This window comes from Ranitomeya imitator, chromosome 3, assembly GCF_032444005.1.
Source record: "Ranitomeya imitator isolate aRanImi1 chromosome 3, aRanImi1.pri, whole genome shotgun sequence".
Classification (NCBI taxonomy): Eukaryota; Metazoa; Chordata; class Amphibia; order Anura; family Dendrobatidae; genus Ranitomeya; species Ranitomeya imitator.
The window spans coordinates 479,344,311-479,363,663 of NC_091284.1; positions in this window are offsets into that span (position 1 = coordinate 479,344,311).

The window sequence follows — 19,353 nt, forward strand, 5'->3', positions numbered from 1 at the left end:
CCAAGGATAAGAGAAGAAATGGACCCCAAAAGTTGTTGTCCAATTTGTCCTGAGTACGCTAATACCCCATATATCGGGGGAACCACCGTTTGGGCACATGGGAGAGCTCGGAAGGGAAGGAGCGCCATTTGGAATGCAGACTTAGATGGAATGGTCTGCAGGCGTCACATTGCGTTTGCAGAGCCCCTAATGTAACTAAACAGTAGAAACTCCCCACAAGTGACCCCATATTGGAAACTAGACCCCCCAAGGAACTTATCTAGATGTGTTGTGAGAACTTTGAACCCCCAAGTGTTTCACTACAGTTTATAACGCAGAGCCGTGAAAATAAAAAATCCTTTTTTTCCACAAAAATTATTTTTTAGCCCCTAGTTTTGTATTTTCCCAAGGGTAACATGAGAAATTGCACCCCAAATGTTGTTTTCCAATGTGTCCTGAGTACGTTAATACCCCATATGTGGGGGTAAACCCCTGTTTGGGTGCACAGGAGAGCTCGGAAGGGAAGGAGCACTGTTTTACTTATTCAACGCAGATTTGGCTGGAATTAAGATCGGACGCCATGTTGCGTTTGGAGAGTCCCTGATGTGCCTAAACAGTGGAAACCCCCCCAATTATAACTGAAACACTAATCCAAACACACCCCTAACCCTAATCTCAACAGTAACCCTAAGCACATCCCTAACCCTGACACACCCCTAACCCTAATCCCAACCCTATTCCCAACCGTAAAAGTAATCCTAACCCTAACTTTATCCCCAGCCCTAACCCTAGCCCTAGCCCTAAACTTAACCCTAACCCTAGCCCTAACCCTAATGGGAAAATGGAAATAAATACATTTTTTTTAAATTTTTCCCTAACTAAGGGGGTGATGAAGGGGGGTTTGATTTACTTTTATAGCGGGTTTTATATTGGATTCTTATGACTGACAGCCGTCACACACTAAAAGACGCTTGTGAGGTCTTGTTTTTTGCGGGACGAGTTGATGTTTTTATTGGTAACATTTTCGGGCACGTGACATTTTTTGATTGCTTTTTATTCTGATTTTTGTGAGGCAGAATGACCAAAAACCAGCTATTCATGAATTTCTTTTGGGGGGGAGCGTTTATACCGTTCCGCATTTGGAAAAATGGATAAAGCAGTTTTATTCTTCGGGTCAGTACGATTACAGCGATACCTCATTTATATCATTTTTTATGTTTTGGCGCTTTTATACGATAAAAACTATTTTATAGAAAAAATAATTATTTTTGCATCGCTTTATTCTGAGTACTATAAATTTTTATTTTTTTGCTGATGATGCTGTATGGCAGCTCGGTTGTTGCGGGACAAGATGATGTTTACAGCGGTACCATGGTTATTTATATCTGTCTTTTTGATCGTGTTTTATTCCACTTTTTGTTCAGCGGTATGATAATAAAGCGTTGTTTTTTTGCCTTGGTTTTTTTTTACTGTGTTCACTGAAGGGGTTAACTAGTGGCACAGTTTTATAGGACGGGTCGTTACGGACGCGGTGATACTAAATATGTGTACTTTTATTGTTTTTTTTTAAACTTAGATAAAGGAATGTATTTATTGGAATAATATTTTTTTATTATTATTTATTTAGGATTTTTTTTTTCACTCATGTAAAATATTTTTTACTTTGCCCCGGGGGGGGATCACATTTTATTGACAGATCACTGATCTGACACTTTGCTGTGCACTGTGTCAGATCAGCGATGACACAGGCACAGCAGGGACGCTTACCTGCGCTTGCTCTGAGCAGGCGCTGGTAAGCCACCTCCCTGCAGGACCCGGATGCAGCCCCATGGCCATTTTGGATCTGGGCCTGCAGGGAGGAGGAGGTAAGAGACCCTCGCAGCAACGCGATCACATCGCGTTGCTCCGAGGGTCTCAGGGAAGCACGCAGGGAGCTCCCTCCCTGCGCGATGCTTCCCTATACCGCCGGAACACTGCGATCATGTTTGATCGCAGTGTGCCAGGGGTTAATGTGCCAAGGGCGGTCCGTGACCACTCCTGGCACATAGTGCCGGATGTCAGCTGCGATAGTCAGCTGACACCCGGCCGCGATTGGCTGCACTCCCCCCGTGAGCGCGGCTGATCGCGCTGGACATACTATTCCGTCCTTTGGAAGTAGGGTCCACCCCACATGGACGGACGGAATAGTACGTCTAATGTCAGAAAAAGGTTAAAGGGGCTTTCCACTTCTAGGACAACCCTTTCTCAATTTGTATGTTTGCCCGCATAAAATAATAACACTTACTCTGCCAATGCCGTTCCAGTGGTTTCATCTCTCCCGGGGATAGTGTGATTATTACGTCACTCAATCTGTGACGGCTTTACTCTCCCCTTCTTCAGACATATAACGCTACTGCTCTTACTTACTCTGGATGTAAGCGATTGTCTGAAGGCGAGGAGGGTGAAAAGATCGCTTCTTGGCAACAGGAAATGAGTGATATAATAATGTTGCATGATCCCTGGGAGAGCTGACACCGACAGCACCGGATTAGCACCGGAAGTGAGTATAAGTGTTATTTTAATGAGGGCAAACATACAGATTGAGAAGGGGTTTCCTAGTTGTGGACAATCTCTTTGAACCCCATCACATACATTAGCAACTCCACATGGGAAATTCCAATGCAACCACAAGACAAACATCAAAATATCAAATTAAATACAATCATGGACGAAAGTGTTGGCACCCTCGAAATTGTTTTAGAAAATGAAGTATTTCTACCAGAAAATTATTGCAATTACATAATTTTATTTCCTTTGCATGTATTGGAACAACACAAAATAAAACCGAGAAAAAAGCAAATTGGACTTAATTTCACACAAAACCTCACAAATAGCCAAAATGTTTGCACCTTTCCAAAATTGAGGATACACACTCAAGACCCTTGAGTGTCAGGGAACAATCCATCAGCTCCCACCACCATTATAGATGCCAAAAATGTTGTCTGGCCTATTTTTTGGGGTTTTGTGTGAGACTATGTCCAGGTTGCCATTTTTCCCAGTTTTTTTTTTGCATTGTTTTAATACACCTAAATTAAATAAACATGCCTACAGCAAAATGTGTAATTGCAATAATTGTCTGGGAGAAATACATCACATTTTCTGGAACAATTTCAAGGGTGAAAACACTTTCGGCCATCACTGTATCTCTGTCTCTGTACTGCGATTGCATCCTGAATACGTATATGAAATTGAGACGGAGTTCAGGGCTGGGACCAGAATCTTAAGGTCTTTTGATGGTTTTGTTTTTAGATGTCTGTGTGTCTGGTCGTATCTTTTAGTTTCTAATGCACCAGATGTGCAGCTGTCTATTTGGATGTGTCATCTTTTTTGGAATGAAACTTTGTAACATGTTATTACAGGAAAAAAATGAATCTCTGTTTCCTTATCATACTGATTACCCCGTCTGCTGCACTAATCACTTACACTTGATTTACTAATAATGCTGAAAACCACGTTGGAACTGTTCACACTGTTGTCTGTCACTATGAAGACTCTGGAACTGCTTCACATTTTGTTTTAGATATAACACCTCAAAAGTGAATTCAGCCTAAAATCTGGCTTTATTGGAACAGCAACGAAGACGGATTATCAGCAGTTCTATGAGAAGTTGGATTACAGTTGTTGCTTCTAGAAGTTGATAGAGGAGAATTCATCTCATTCATTAAATGCACCTTATTATTATTATTTATTATTATAGCGCAATTTATTCTATGGTGCTTTACATGTGAGGATCTAATGCTATCTGAGAAATCCAGGAAAGGATTAAGCTTCGCAGTATATTTTGATAACCATGTATTTGGGACAACAGTGCTTGTAGATTTGTCTATTGACAGGGATATAATCTGAGATCTGCTGTTGCCCTGGGATATGATGAGTGCTCATATTTCATAACAATGAGATAAAAAAGCCTCCAGACTACTATGCTACTTCCAGCAAATGTCTTTATAATGATGTCTTATATCAGCCAATCAGTCACAATTAAATACAAATGTTAAAGTGACAGTATGTATAATTAGTTAATCTATGTCCCTGCCTTTTACTTGGGACTTTCCTTAAGTACCCAACTCTTTTGACCAAGTCTGATATTATGCAATATTAACGTATAGACATGGATAAAATTGTTAGCACCTTGCTGTTAAAGTAAGAAAACCCCACAATGGTCCCTAAAATTACTTGAAATGGTCATTTAAATGTACTGAATATTAACTAATAGAGATGAGCGGTGTTCGGGTCGAAATGTTCGCCAATTTCAAATTCGAGCTGTTTTGGGCGGTGTTCGAGTCGTTCGACGAACCCGAACAATTTGCTTAAAATTCGGCTGTTCGAGTTTCTGTTCGATAACTGTTCGTTTACCAAAAGCCTAACTTGATTTGCACATTAAAACTGTTTATCATTGTTAATAGACTGTTTCAGTGTATAGTGGGCAGGGGTGGGGCAGGGGATAGATCTGTGCTGAAATAATGCTGATCTCAATTTTTTTTTCCCGCATTTACAGTGGGGCGGTGCAGTCTCTCAGCCTATTAGCAGTGCACACACACAGCGATGTGCATATGATGCACACAAGCAAGGGCATGTGTCATTGGCTGTGTATGTCACATGCCCTTGCCCTATAAGAACCAGCCATTTGCCCTGTCGTCACCATTTCCTAACTGCTGCAGCTTAGTGTTAGACGACACCGCTGCTGCTGTGGGCGCTACACAGTCTAAGAGTGTTTTTTGGAGCAAATTTTCAGAGAGATAGGTTTAGGGAGTCGGGAGGAGACGGGACTAGTTGTAATATCAGCCTTTTTCAAGGTAGGTTACAGCAGTTCATAGCACTGTTTGCCAGGCAGGTCTGTGCCAGTGCTGTGCAAGTGTTTGTCACAGCATTTGGTGTAATCTAGCTCAGCCAATCCTTTTGGGCTAGTAGCATTGTCTGATAGTCATCTGAGTAGCCCGCCTGTGAAACTTACTATACCGCCTGTGTATCTCAATTTTTACTGCATCTAATCCAGTTATTAGTTTTGGGCCTAGTACCACAGTTTGGCCACTCAGTTCTACTCGGTTTTCATCCATCAGTTGTTGTGCCAACAACTACAGATACAGAGTTGCCAATTAGTTAACCACTAAAATGAGTGGCAAAAGGCCTGCTGCTGGTGGAAAGGGGAATAGGTGTGTTGCAAAGGGAAAAAAAGGTTGTGTCCGTGGGGTAGGTGATAAAGCAACAGTAACATCTGCAGAAGAAAGACCATCTTCCAGCCAAAGTAAGATGTCTACTTCTTTTCGTGGACAATCTGATATGATCCCTTTCTTACGACCATCGCTACAAGCATCGCCAAAAATTCCAAATGAGGCACAAAAACAGCAGGTGCTTGAACGGATATCAAGTGCTCATTCAAGTGGGCTCTCCTCCATGTCAACTTCAACATCACAACTACTCCAGTCCTCAGAGTTGTCACCCCAATCGCACTTGCTTCCTCACAGCTCCCAAGTCTCCAGCCGCCCGTCTGAGCATGGGTTAACACACATGGTTGAGTCTGTAGAGCTGTTTACACATACTATAGCCTGGGAATCAGAGGTCTGCTCCAGAGCTTCTGTGAATCCAGACGAGGAAATGATCTGCACTGATGCCCAGAATCTTTGTGAGTCGGATCCAGGCCTAGATGAAGAAGGTTCTGAACATAATGTAGACCCTCATTCCCAAACTGTAGCTCCTGTTTGTGGAGACAATAAGGAAGATGATGATGAGTCTGAAATACCTGATTGGAACGAAAACTTGACTTTTCGGTCAGGGCAGGAAGAGGTTGGCTGTGTGGACGACGGGTGTTGTGAATTCCGCTCTTGGGCTCCCTCCGGTGGTTGTAAGTGGCACTTTTGTGAGTTCTGCTCTTGGGCTCCCTCTTGTGGTTTCAAGTGGTGTGGCTGCTCCTTGGATTTAGCTGTCACCAGCTGCTTCTACTGATTGTCTTTTCTGCTCGGCTATTTATGCCTGGCTCTTTCCTTCAGCCAGTGCCACTTGTAAATGGTTCCTGGTTGGATTCACATCTCTTTGGATTTCCCTGTTATCTTGACCAGTTCAGCAAAGCTAAGTTCTTGCTTGCTCTTTTCTGTCCACAGATTGTGGACTTATCCGTTCTGTGCTTTCTATGTTTGTCCAGCTTATCAGTATGAATTATCTCTGTGTTGCTGGAAGCTCTGGGAAGCAGATTTACCCTCCACACCTTTAGTCAGGTGTGGAGATTTTTGTAATCTCTGTGTGCATTTTTGTAGTGTTTTATACTGACCGTACAGTATTCCATCCTGTCCTATCTGTCTAGCTAGACTGGCCTCCTGTGCTCATCCTGGTTTCATTCTGTGTATGTATTTTCCCTCTCCACTCACAGTCATTATTTGTGGGGGGCTAATCTATCCTTTGGGGATTTTCTCTGAGGCAAGATAGTTTTCCTGCTTCTATCTTTAGGGGTAGTTAGCTCTTAGGCTGTGACGAGATTCCTAGGGAGAGTTAGGAGCATCCTACGGCTACTTCTAGTGTTGTGTTGAGCTTAGGGACTGCGGTCAGTACAGATACCACTTCCTTCAGAGCTCATTTCCATGTTGCTCCTAAACCACCAGATCATAACAGACGGGTGTGAGAACACACAGGATGATGATGATGAGGTTGTAAACCCCATTTACTGTCAACCCCCAGTCCGCCAGTCCACGAGGTCAGCAGAGGAAGTGGAGGAGGATGCTAGTGACGAGTCTGACGACGAGGTTACTTTGCGCCTTCCTGGACAGAGACGGAGTACTAGAAGCACATCAACAACTGCATACTCAACGCCAACTGTGCCTCAGACCAGAAGTCGTGGTGGCTTGTCAGGTCGCACGGGCTCTAAGCCTTGCATAGCCTGGGCATTTTTTGACATTGCAAAGGATGACCCAACTCATGTTGTCTGTAAGATTTGCCAACAAAATCTCAGTAGAAAACAAAAAATGACTAGCTTGAGTACTTCATGCATGAACCGTCACATGGATATGAGGCATAAGTTGTAGTGGGAAGCTCACTGTGCTACAATGCGGCCTAGTGGGCCGGCTCAAGCACCATCTGCCCCATCAAGTGCATCTGCATCCTCTTCATCCTCTGTGACTGTGGGGACAGCAATCGCACTTGGTTTTGGACGCAGACCTTACACCTTTTTACCCGCAACAGCCAGTGTGATTGGCAGGTCATCAGGACATTTGCAAGTGGAAACACCTGCTGTTGCTGAGCACTCTCCGACATTGACACCACATTTTGATCAAGGCAACATAACATCTCCACCTGCACCTTCATCACAGACCAGCAGTTTGCCGGGGACACCCTACTCAACTCCGTCTAAGCACGGCAGCCAGCCCTCAGTCCCTCAGATGTGGACAAGTAAAAGACCATTTCCTCCTAGCCATGACAAAGCTAAGAGGTTGAATTTCTCCATCTGCAAGCTGTTGGCTACAGAAATGCTGCCTTTCCGCCTGGTGGACACAGAAGATTTTCAAGACCTTATGTCCGTCGCAGTGCCCCAGTACCAGATGCCCAGTCGCCACTACTTCTCAAAGAAAGCTGTGCCTGCGCTACACCAGCATGTCGCACACAACATCACCGCTTCCTTGAGAAACTCTGTGTGTGACAGGGTGCATTTTACCACAGACACTTGGACGAGTAGACCTGGACAAAGGCATTACATGTCGGTGACTGGGCACTGGGTAACTACGGCGACATCAGGAGAAGGGGCTGCTGTCTAAGTCTTTCCATCCCTATGAGTTGCTCATCGATCCTCTGTATCTAGAAGTTCCTCCACTGCTTCTGCCTCCTCAACCTCCTCTCGGTCCTCCACCTGCTCCCAAAGCCTGTCTGGTAATGCCACCCGCGTTGTAACTGCGCAGAAGGAATCCTGCACAACTCCTCACTATGCTGTCACCAGGGCTCAACGGCATCAGGCAGTGTTTACATTGAAATGTCTGGGAAATGTGAGTCACACAGCTGAGGAGTTGTGGTCAGCTCTGGAGACCGAGTTCCATCAATGGTTGTCTCCACTCAACCTGCAGCCAGGGAAGGCTGTGTGCGACAATGCTGCAAACCTGGGTGCGGCCCCTCGCCGGGGCAATATCACACACGTGCCTTGTATGGCTCACGTTTTGAACCTGGTTGTCCAGCAATTTTTATCCCACTATCCCGGACTAGATGGGCTTCTGCAGAGGGCACGGTCGCTGTGTGCTCACTTCCGTCGTTCGCATCCCACAGCTCATCGACTTACATCTCTACAGAAGTTGTTGGGCCTGCCAGTTTACCGGCTGAAATGCGATGTGCCCACACAGTGGAATTCAACTCTGCACATGTTGCAGCGACTGTAGCAGCAACAACGAGCCCTGGTGCAATACGTTATTATTATTATTTATTGTTATAGCGCCATTTATTCCATGGCGCTTTATATGTGAGGAAGGGTATACATAATAAAAACAAGTACAATAATTTTAAACAATACAAGTCATAACTGGTACAGGAGGAGTGAGGACCCTGCGTATAGCCTGGGCCAACGAGATCAAGAGGTGGGGCAAATCACGCTGCAGGAATGGTCTCAGATCAGGCACCTATGCACCCTTCTGCACAGTTTTGAAATAGCAACAAAGATGTTTAGTGCTGACGATGCCATTATCAACATGACTATTCCGGTGATTTACATGCTGGAGCACACTTTAAACAGTGTTCGGAGTCAGGTGGTGGAACAAGAGGAGGAGGAGGAACAGGAGGAGTCGTATGCGGAAGGGATAATATCTCCAAGGTCAAGAAGGTTGGCAGCACCAAGGCGGCTGGCATTGGAGGCTGGGGGAAAGGGATTACCGAGGGCGCATGGTAGGAGCCAAACTGTTGAGGAAGGTGCAGGAGGCGAGGAAGAAGTGGAGGACGAACTGGCGCTGGGCATGGAAGACTCATCAGATGAGGGAGACCTTGATCAAATTTCTGTTGTGCGAGGTTGGGGGGAGAGGGCAGACGAAGGAAGCATGATTCTCACCTCGCCGCCACCAAGACAACAAGGACTTGGTCCTCCTGGATGCGCAAGACACATGAGTGCCTTCTTGCTGCACTACCTGCAACATGACCCTCGGATTGTCAGAATCCGAAGTAATGCTGACTACTGGGTTGCCACACTCTTAGATCCCCGGTACAAAAGCAAATTTGGTGAAATAATTCCTGCCATAGAAAGGGATTCACGCATGCAGGAGTATCAGCAGAGACTGTTACAGAATCTAACATCTGCTTTTCCACAAAACACCAGTGGTGCACGTAGTGAATCTGAGTTCTAACTTGCCAACCGTGGGACTATCGAGTCATCACTCAAACTGTAACAGTAACATCGTATCTGGTGGTAACAGCAATTTTTTCCAATCGCTTCAAAAAAATTTTAGACCATCCTTTGCAAGGCCACAGGAGACAAGAAGTCTGACGCACAGCCAACGCCTAGAGAGGATGGTACAAGAGTATCTCCAAGTTAACATCGATGCCATGACTGTGGAACTGGACTCTTGCTCATTTTGGGCTTCCAATCTTGAAAAATGGCCTGAGCTCGCCACTCATGCCTTGGAGATCTTGTTGTGCCCCGCAGCGTGTGTTCAGCGCTGCTGGTGGTGTGCTGACAGATAAGCGCACGCGGCTGTCCAGTGACAATGTAGACAGACTAACGTTCATCAAGATGAACAAATCCTGGATCCGCAAGGACTTTTCTACCCCGTGTCATCTTGGGGAGACTAAAAGCTTGATGATTTTTGAAAATCACCTCACCAACCGTTTTAAAAAACTCTGGCAAAATTGATGCCACTTAAGTGGTGTCTGTGGCCAAATTTTTGGAAAAAATGGACACTCTTTATTTAGTCCCCTTGCTGAGTTTTACATGACGTTGCTATCGTCAATTCCAGGTGGGTGGGGTCGTCTGCAGAGTTGTTTCCTCATACTATGGCCTGGGATTCAGAGGTCTGCTCCAAAGCTTCAGTGTCTGCTAGTCAGCAGAGTAGCCCAGCCACCCACCGCCTGTTTACCTAAGTACTATTTTTAATGGCATCTGGCCCAGAAAAATCCTTTTGGGCCTAGTAGAATTTAGTGCTACTCAGCAACGTACTGCACCCATGAAGCAAGCTACACCACCTGTTTACCTAACTACTATTTTGTAACAGCATCTAGCCCAGGAAATCCTTTTGGGCCTAGTAAAATTTAGTGCTACTTAGCAGCGTACCCCACGCATGAAGCAAGCTACACCTCCTGTTTACCTAAGTACTATTTTGTAACGGCATCTAGCCCAGGAAATCCTTTTGGGCCTAGTAGAATTTGGTGCTACTCAGCAGGGTATCCCACCCATGAAGCAAGCTACACTGCCTGTTTACCTAACTGCTATTTTGTAACGGCATCTAGCCCAGGAAATCCTTTTTGGGCCTAGTAGAATTTGGTACTACTCAGCAGCGTTCTTCACCCATGAAGCAAGCTACTCCGCCTGTTTACCTAACTACTATTTTGTAACGGCATCTAGCCCAGGAAATCCCTTTGGGCCTAGTTGAATTTGGTGCTACTCAGCAGCGTACTTCACCCATGAAGCAAGCTACACCGCCTGTTTACCTAACTACTATTTTGTAATGGCATCTGGCCCAGGAAATCCTTTTGGGCCTAGTAGCAATTTCTGCTACTTAGCAGAGTACCCCACCCATGAAGCAAGCTACACCGCCTTCTTTCTTTCTCAATCTAACCCCTCGGCTCTGAGGTGTCAACTCTCCCTCCAGCTCTCTCCTTCTCACAGGTGGACTACCGCGTGTTTTCACACTGTGGCGAATCTTTTGGGCCCAGGCATAAGAAGTCGTCGAGGTAATGGATAATATGTGCCGCCTTACTAACATCCATGACGACACATTCGAGGAAGCAACTAAACGCCTCAAATAGTAAGCAGGATATGGAGCAACCCATGGGCAAACAGCGATCTATGTAGTATGCTCCTTCACAGAAGCAGCCCAATGGGAGGACACTCTTCGGAGGCACAGGTAGTAACCGGAACGCCCCCTCAATGTCTGTTTTGGCCATTAGGGTGCCCGTTACCAACTTCTTGACCTGCCTGATTGCCTCGTCAAAGGAGGTTAGGCGTCGATGTTGACATTTACTGACCTGCCCCTTGGATATGACAAATCGTGGATTAGTCTGAATGTATTGGGTTCATTTTTGGGCACAACTCCCAACAGGGGTACCACTACATCTTCTATGGAAAGTGTTCTGAATGGACCCGCCGCCATTCTACCTAAAGATATTTATTTTTTTATTTTTTTGGTCAAGTCGTCTGGGTGTTGGTAGAATGATTTTAGATTTTTACTCAAGCCTTTCTTGATTTTAGAAGGGCATGACATGCCTATATCTGTGTCTCCTCCTCCTTTTACTCCTCCACCTCTTTTCTTTTCGCATGACTATATGTAGTTCTGACTTTTCCATGTGTTTGTTGTGTCTTCTGAGCAGTTTGTCAGCTTTTGGACACCTTTTTAACCCCTTTCTGACCTCGGACGGGATAGTACGTCCGAGGTCAGAAGCTCCTCTTTGATGCGGGCTCTGGCGGTGAGCCCGCATCAAATCCGGGACATGTCAGCTGTTTTGAACAGCTGACATGTGCCCGTAATAGGCGCGGGCAGATGATGATCATCATCTGCCCGCCCCTATTAACTAGTTAAATGCCGCTGTCAAACGCAGAGAGCGGCATTTAACTACCGCATCCGGCCAGGCGGCCGGAAATGACGGCATCGCCGACCCCCGTCACATGATCGGAGGCCAGCGATGCTTGTACCTTGTAACCATAGAGGTCCTTGAGACCTCTATGGTTACTGATCGCCGGTAGCTGTGAGCGCCACCCTGTGGTCGGCGCTCACAGCACACCTGATTTTCTGCTACATAGCCGCGAACAGCAGATCGCTGCTATGTAGCAGAGCCGATCGCGTTGTGCCTGCTTCTAGCCTCCCATGGAGGCTATTGAAGCATGGCAAAAGTGAAAAAAAAAGTTAAAAAAAATGTGAAAAAAATAAAAAATATATAAAAGTTTAAATCACCCCCCTTTCGCCCCAATCAAAATCTAATATATAAAGCTGAATGTGTGTGTGTGTATGTATGTATGTATGTCCGGGATTGGCATCTGCACCGTCGCAGCTACAGCCACAAAATTTTGCAGAGTCACACGTCTGGACCCCGAGAGCGTCATAGGCTATGTTGTGAGGTGAAATTTTAACCCCGCGCGTTCCAATTCACCAAACAATTTTGCCCCTATCTACATAATGGGGAAAAAGTGAAAGGAAAAGTGTTGGAGGCAAATTGACAGCTGCCAGATGTGAACAAGGGGGACTTAAAGCGTGAGAGTGAGAGTGATGGCGCCAAAGAGTATATACCGTACAGTTGCTAAGGTGGGGCCCTGACATGGGATACTCACCACACACAAGGATATGAACACACACACAAAAGGCGCCACAAATTACCACGTGCTTGAACACATATACCACCCTCAGGACACATTTCACCACACATTCTCCAACCTCGCCACATAAAAGTCGAAACACAAAAGTCGCCGCTCAAAACTTGCCACGTGCAAAACTCGCCACATGCAAAACTAGGCTCACGCAAAACTCGCCACACGTGCAAAACTCACCTCATGGAAAACTCGCCACACGCAAAACTTGCACACGCGGAAAAATTGCCACATGCACAAAAGTTGCAACACATGCAAAAGTTGCCTCACACAAAACTTGCACATGCTCAAAACGCACCACACATAAAGCTCGCAACGTGCAAAACTCGCCATCCGCTAAACTTGCTGCACACAACTTGCTACACTAACCTGTCACATGCAACTCGACACACAAAAAGTTGCTACACGCATGTCGCCACACGCAACTCAACACACACAACTTGACACATGAAACTCGCCCTAAAACACATACAAGTCTGGTATTATCCTTCAAAAATAAAAATCTGATTAATAAGCAGACAAACTACAAGAGCAACAAATGTACCATATAGGAAATACGGCAGCTGTCAGTCACATGACCTGTCTATTATGTGTATGTGTGAGCTAATATATACTGCCAGGGGGAGGGCTACCTGTTGGCTGGGGATTTATCAGATTGTCAATTTAGCTTACAAATACTGAGGTAAAAATACTGACCAAATAATGTGTGAATGCGGTCTAATGCAGAAGGAGATGACACACAGAGATGTACTATATACAGGAGATTACACACAGGTATATACTATATACAGGAGGAGATGACATGCAGGTATATACTATATACAGGAGGAGATGACACACAGGTATATACTATATACAGGAGGAGATGACACACACATATATACTATATACAGGGGAGATGACATACAGGTAGATACTATATACAGGGGCGATGACACACAGGTATATACTATATACAGTGGAGATGACACACAGGTATATACTATATACAGGAGGAGATAACATACAGGTATATACTATATACTGGAGGATATGACACACAGGTATATACTATATACAGGAGCAGATGATACAAAGGTATATACTCTATACAGGAGGAGATGACTTACAGGTACATACTATATACAGGAGGAAATGACACACGTATATACTATATACAGGAGGAGATGACATACAGATATATACTATATAAAAGAGGAGATGACATAGGTATATAGAGGAGATGACATACAGCAGGTATATACTATATACAGGGGAGATGACATACAGCTATATACTATATACAGGACATGACATACAGGTATATACTATATATAGGAGGAGATGACATACATGTATATACAGTGGGGCAAAAAAGTATTTAGTCAGTCAGCAATAGTGCAAGTTCCACCACTTAATAAGATGAGAGGTGTCTGTAATATACATCATAGGTAGACCTCCACTATGGGAGACAAACTGAGAAAAAAAAATCCAGAAAATCACATTGTCTGTTTTTTATCATTTTATTTGCATATTATGGTGGAAAATAAGTATTTGGTCAGAAACAAAATTTCATCTCAATACTTTGTAATATATCCTTTGTTGGCAATGACAGAGGTCAAACGTTTTCTGTAAGTCTTCACAAGGTTGCCACACACTGTTGTTGGTATGTTGGCCCATTCCTCCATGCAGATCTCCTCTAAAGCAGTGATGTTTTTGGCTTTTCGCTTGGCAACACAGACTTTCAACTCCCTCCAAAGGTTTTCTATAGGGTTGAGATCTGGAGACTGGCTAGGCCACTCCAGAACCTTGAAATGCTTCTTACGAAGCCACTCCTTCGTTGCCCTGGCGGTGTGCTTTGGATCATTGTCATGTTGAAAGACCCAGCCACGTTTCATCTTCAATGCCCTTGCTGATGGAAGGAGGTTTGCACTCAAAATCTCACGATACATGGCCCCATTCATTCTTTCATGTACCCGGATCAGTCGTCCTGGCCCCTTTGCAGAGAAACAGCCCCAAAGCATGATGTTTCCACCACCATGCTTTACAGTAGGTATGGTGTTTGATGGATGCAACTCAGTATTCTTTTTCCTCCAAACACGACAAGTTGTGTTTCTACCAAACAGTTCCAGTTTGGTTTCATCAGACCATAGGACATTCTCCCAAAACTCCTCTGGATCATCCAAATGCTCTCTAGCAAACTTCAGACGGGCCCGGACATGTACTGGCTTAAGCAGTGGGACACGTCTGGCACTGCAGTATCTGAGTCCATGGTGGCGTAGTGTGTTATTTATGGTAGGCCTTGTTACATTGGTCCCAGCTCTCTGCAGTTCATTCACTAGGTCCCCCCGCGTGGTTCTGGGATTTTTGCTCACCGTTCTTGTGATCATTCTGACCCCACGGGGTGGGATTTTGCGTGGAGCCCCAGATCGAGGGAGATTATCAGTGGTCTTGTATGTCTTCCATTTTCTAATTATTGCTCCCACTGTTGATTTCTTCACTCCAAGCTGGTTGGCTATTGCAGATTCAGTCTTCCCAGCCTGGTGCAGGGCTACAATTTTGTTTCTGGTGTCCTTTGACAGCTCTTTGGTCTTCACCATAGTGGAGTTTGGCGTCAGACTGTTTGAGGGTGTGCACAGGTGTCTTTTTATACTGATAACAAGTTTAAACAGGTGCCATTACTACAGGTAATGAGTGGAGGAAAGAGGAGACTCTTAAAGAAGAAGTTACAGGTCTGTGAGAGCCTGAAATCTTGATTGTTTGTTTCTGACCAAATACTTATTTTCCACCATAATATGCAAATAAAATGATAAAAAACAGACAATGTGATTTTCTGGATTTTTTTTTCTCAGTTTGTCTCCCATAGTTGAGGTCTACCTATGATGTAAATTACAGACGCCTCTCATCTTTTTAAGTGGTGGAACTTGCACTATTGCTGACTGACTAAATACTTTTTTGCCCCACTGTAGTATATACAGAAGAGATGACATACAGGTATATAATAGAGGAGATGACACATGGGTATATACAATATACAGGAGGAGATGACATGTGGCAGGTATATACTATTTACAGGGGAGATGACATACAGGTATATACTATATACAGGAGAAGACATACAGGTGTATACTATATATAAGGGAGATGACAAACATGTATATACTGAGGTGAAAATGAAAAGGTGTGAGTGCAAAATGAGAGGAGTGAGGGAAAATAGTGGAGTGATCGGAAAATGACAGATGTGAGGTCGAAATGACAAGTGTTAGGGGGGAATGAGAGGAGTGAGGGGGAAAATAAGAGGAGTGAGGGGGAAAATGAGAGGTGTAAGGGAGAAAATGAGAGGCATGATGGGAAAATAAGAGACGTGAGGTGCTATAACGAAGCACAGATACAGTTAGGTCCATATATATTTGGACAGAGACAACATTTTTCTAATTTTGGTTATAGACATCACCACAATGAATTTTAAACAAAACAATTCAGATGCAGTTGAAGTTCAGACTTTCAGCTTTCATTTGAGGGTATCCACATTAAAATTGAATGAAGGGTTTAGGAGTTTCAGCTCCTTAACATGTGCCACCCTGTTTTTAAAGGGACCAAAAGTAATTGGACAGATTCAATAATTTTAAATAAAATGTTCATTTCTAGTACTTGGTTGAAAACCCTTTGTTGGCAATGACTGCCTGAAATCTTGAACACAAGGACATCACCAGACGCTGTGTTTCCTCATTTTTGACGCTCTGCCAGGCCTTCACTGCGGTGGTTTTCAGTTGCTGTTTGTTTGTGGGCCTTTCTGTCTGAAGTTTAGTCTTTAACAAGTGAAATGCATGCTCAATTGGGTGGAGATCAGGTGACTGACTTGGCCAATCAAGAATATTGCACTTCTTTGCTTTAATAAACTTCTGGGTTGCTTTGGCTTTATGTTTTGGGTCATTGTCCATCTGTAGTATGAAACGACAACCAATCAGTTTGGCTGCATTTGGCTGGATCTGAGCACACAGTATGTCTCTGAATACCTCAGAATTCATTCGGCTGCTTCTGTCCTGTGTCACGCCATCAATAAACACTAGTGACCCAGTGCCACCGGCAGCTATGCATGCCTAAGCCATCACACTGCCTCCACCGTGTTTTACAGATGATGTGGTATGCTTTGGATCATGAGCTGTACCACGCCTTCACTATACTTTTCTCTTTCCATCATTCTGGTAGAGGTTGATCTTGGTTTCATCTGTACAAAGAATGTTCTTCCAGAACGGTGCTGGCTTTTTTAGATGTTTTTTAGCAAAGTCCAGTCTAGCCTTTTTATTCTTGATGCTTATGAGTGGCTTGCACCGTGCAGTGAACCCTCTGTATTTACTTTCATGCAGTCTTCTCTTTATGGTAGATTTGGATATTGATACGCCGACCTCCTGGAGAGCGTTGTTCATTTGGGTGGCTGTTGTGAAGGGGTTTCTCTTCCCCATGGAGATTATTCTGCGATCATCCACCACTGTTGCCTTCCGTGGACGCCCAGGTCTTTTTGCATTGATGCGTTCCCCAGTGCTTTCTTTCTTTCTCAGTATGTATCAAACTGTAGATTTTGCCATTCCTAATATTGTAGCAAATTCTCGGATGGGTTTTTTCTGTTTTCGCAGTTTAAGGATGGCTTGTTTCACCTGCATGGAGAGCTCCTTTGACCTCATGTTTACTTCACAGCAAAACCTTCCAAATGCAAGCACCACACCTCAAATCAACTCCAAACCTTTTATCTGCTTAATTGAGAATGAAATAACGAAGGGATTGCCCAAACCTGTCCATGAAATAGCCTTGGAGTCAATTGTCCAATTACTTTTGGTCCCTTTAAAAACAGGATGGCACGTGTTAAGGAGCTGATACTCCTAAACCCTTCATCCAATTTTAATGTGGATACCCTCAAATGAAAGCTGAACGTCTGAACTTCAACTGCATTTGAATTGTTTTGTTTAAAATTCATTGTGGTAATGTCTATAACCAAAATTAGAAAAATGTTGTCTCTGTCCAAATATATATGGACCTAACTGTATTTACTATGCCCAGGCAACGCCGGGCTCTTCAGCTAGTAAATCAATAAAAAAAAATCAAGTCTACACATATTTGGTATCTCCGCGTTCAGAATCGCCCGATCTATCAACTAAAAAAAAGCATTAACCTGATAGCTAAACGGTGTAGCGAGAAAAAAATTTGAAACACCAGAATTACGTTTTTTTGGTCGCCGCGACATTGCATTAAAATGCAGTAACGGGCGATCATAAGATCGTATCTGCACCAAAATGCTATCATTAAAAACATCATCTCAGCACGCAAAAAATAAGCCCTCAACCGACTCCAGATCATGAAAAATGGAGACGCTACGAGTATTGGAATACGGCGCATTTTTTTTTTTTTTTTAGCAAAGTTTGGAATTTTTTTTCACCACCTAGGTAAAAAATAACCTAGTCATGTTTGGTGTCTATGAACCCGTAATGACCTGGAGAATCATAATGTCAGGTCAGTTTTAGCATTTAGTGAACCTAGCAAAAAAGCCAAACAAAAAACAAGTGTGGGATTGCACTTTTTTTGCAATTTCACCTCACTTGGAATTTTTTTTCCTGTTTTCTAGTACACGACATGCTAAAACCAATGATGTCTTTCAAAAGTACAACTCATCCCGCAAAAAATAAGCCCTAACATGGCCAAATTGACAGAAAAATAAAAAAGTTATGGCTCTGGGAAGGAGGAGAGTGAAAAACGAACATGGAAAAATGAAAAATCCCAAGGTCATGAAGGGGTTAAGGTGTTTTCTATGTGTTTGTATGTGTTTGTGTTTGCCTACCATTGGTTTCAATAGGGTTCCACGGTGTTCGACGAACATTCGTCGAACACGTCCCTATTCGACGAACCAAACCGAACCCGAACACTAGGGAGGTGGCTCAACACTATTAACTAATGAAAATCAGACTTTACGATTGAATTGTGGTTCAACAGAAACATTAATAATAACAAACTGACTGGGACTAAAATGATGGTACCCTTTACTTAATAATTTTGGGGTTTCTCCTACTTTACCAACAATTTTCATCTGTATGTGATCTGTATCTATGCTATAAAGTATGTAATAATGCTACTCAAATTTAAATGGTAGACAATCTTCTTACCCTGAATTTCAAGCTTTTCTAAGAGAGAATCTATTATCTGGTTTTTGCCGCCCCATCTGAGAGTAATATGATGTAGATCATGATTCTAGTGATGTATCACTTCCTGGGCTAATTGCTGTCATTTTAATAAAATCACTGTTTTATCTGTGGCAGATCTACCAGTTCTCTGAATGTTGAACCCTGTATAACCCCGCCCACATCACTGATACAGCGTTCTTTGTACACTGTGCATAGGCTACAAGCTGACAATCAGTGATGGGGGCAGGGTTATACAGAGCTCATTAATATGGAGGCCTACATGACAGCAGATTTATTAGCATTCTAATGATAATATCCTGCTGATAAAACAGACTTTGTTAAAACTACAGCAAGAAGCCCAGTAAGTAGCATCACTGGAATCAGGGTTTCTGTCTCTGCATTAAGCTGCTTTCAAATTAGGTGTTAAAAACCTAAGTACAGATTCCTTTCAATGGTAAAATGAGATCTCTACTATTTGAAATATTCATACGCTCTTATAAATCCGAGTTGTAAGTCATAAATCTTTGTTACATTCACTTATACGCACATTTCACAGTCTCGTCTAAGATAAACAAGCATTTTATAGTTCATATAGTTCCATCGGAGGCATTGTGAAAAGCAATATCATTACCGTATTTCTGAATAGTTTGTGGCAGAGTGTAATAAGGATAGGTTAAAAATGGTCCCAACAGTCAAAATGCCAACACAGCAACATTAGCA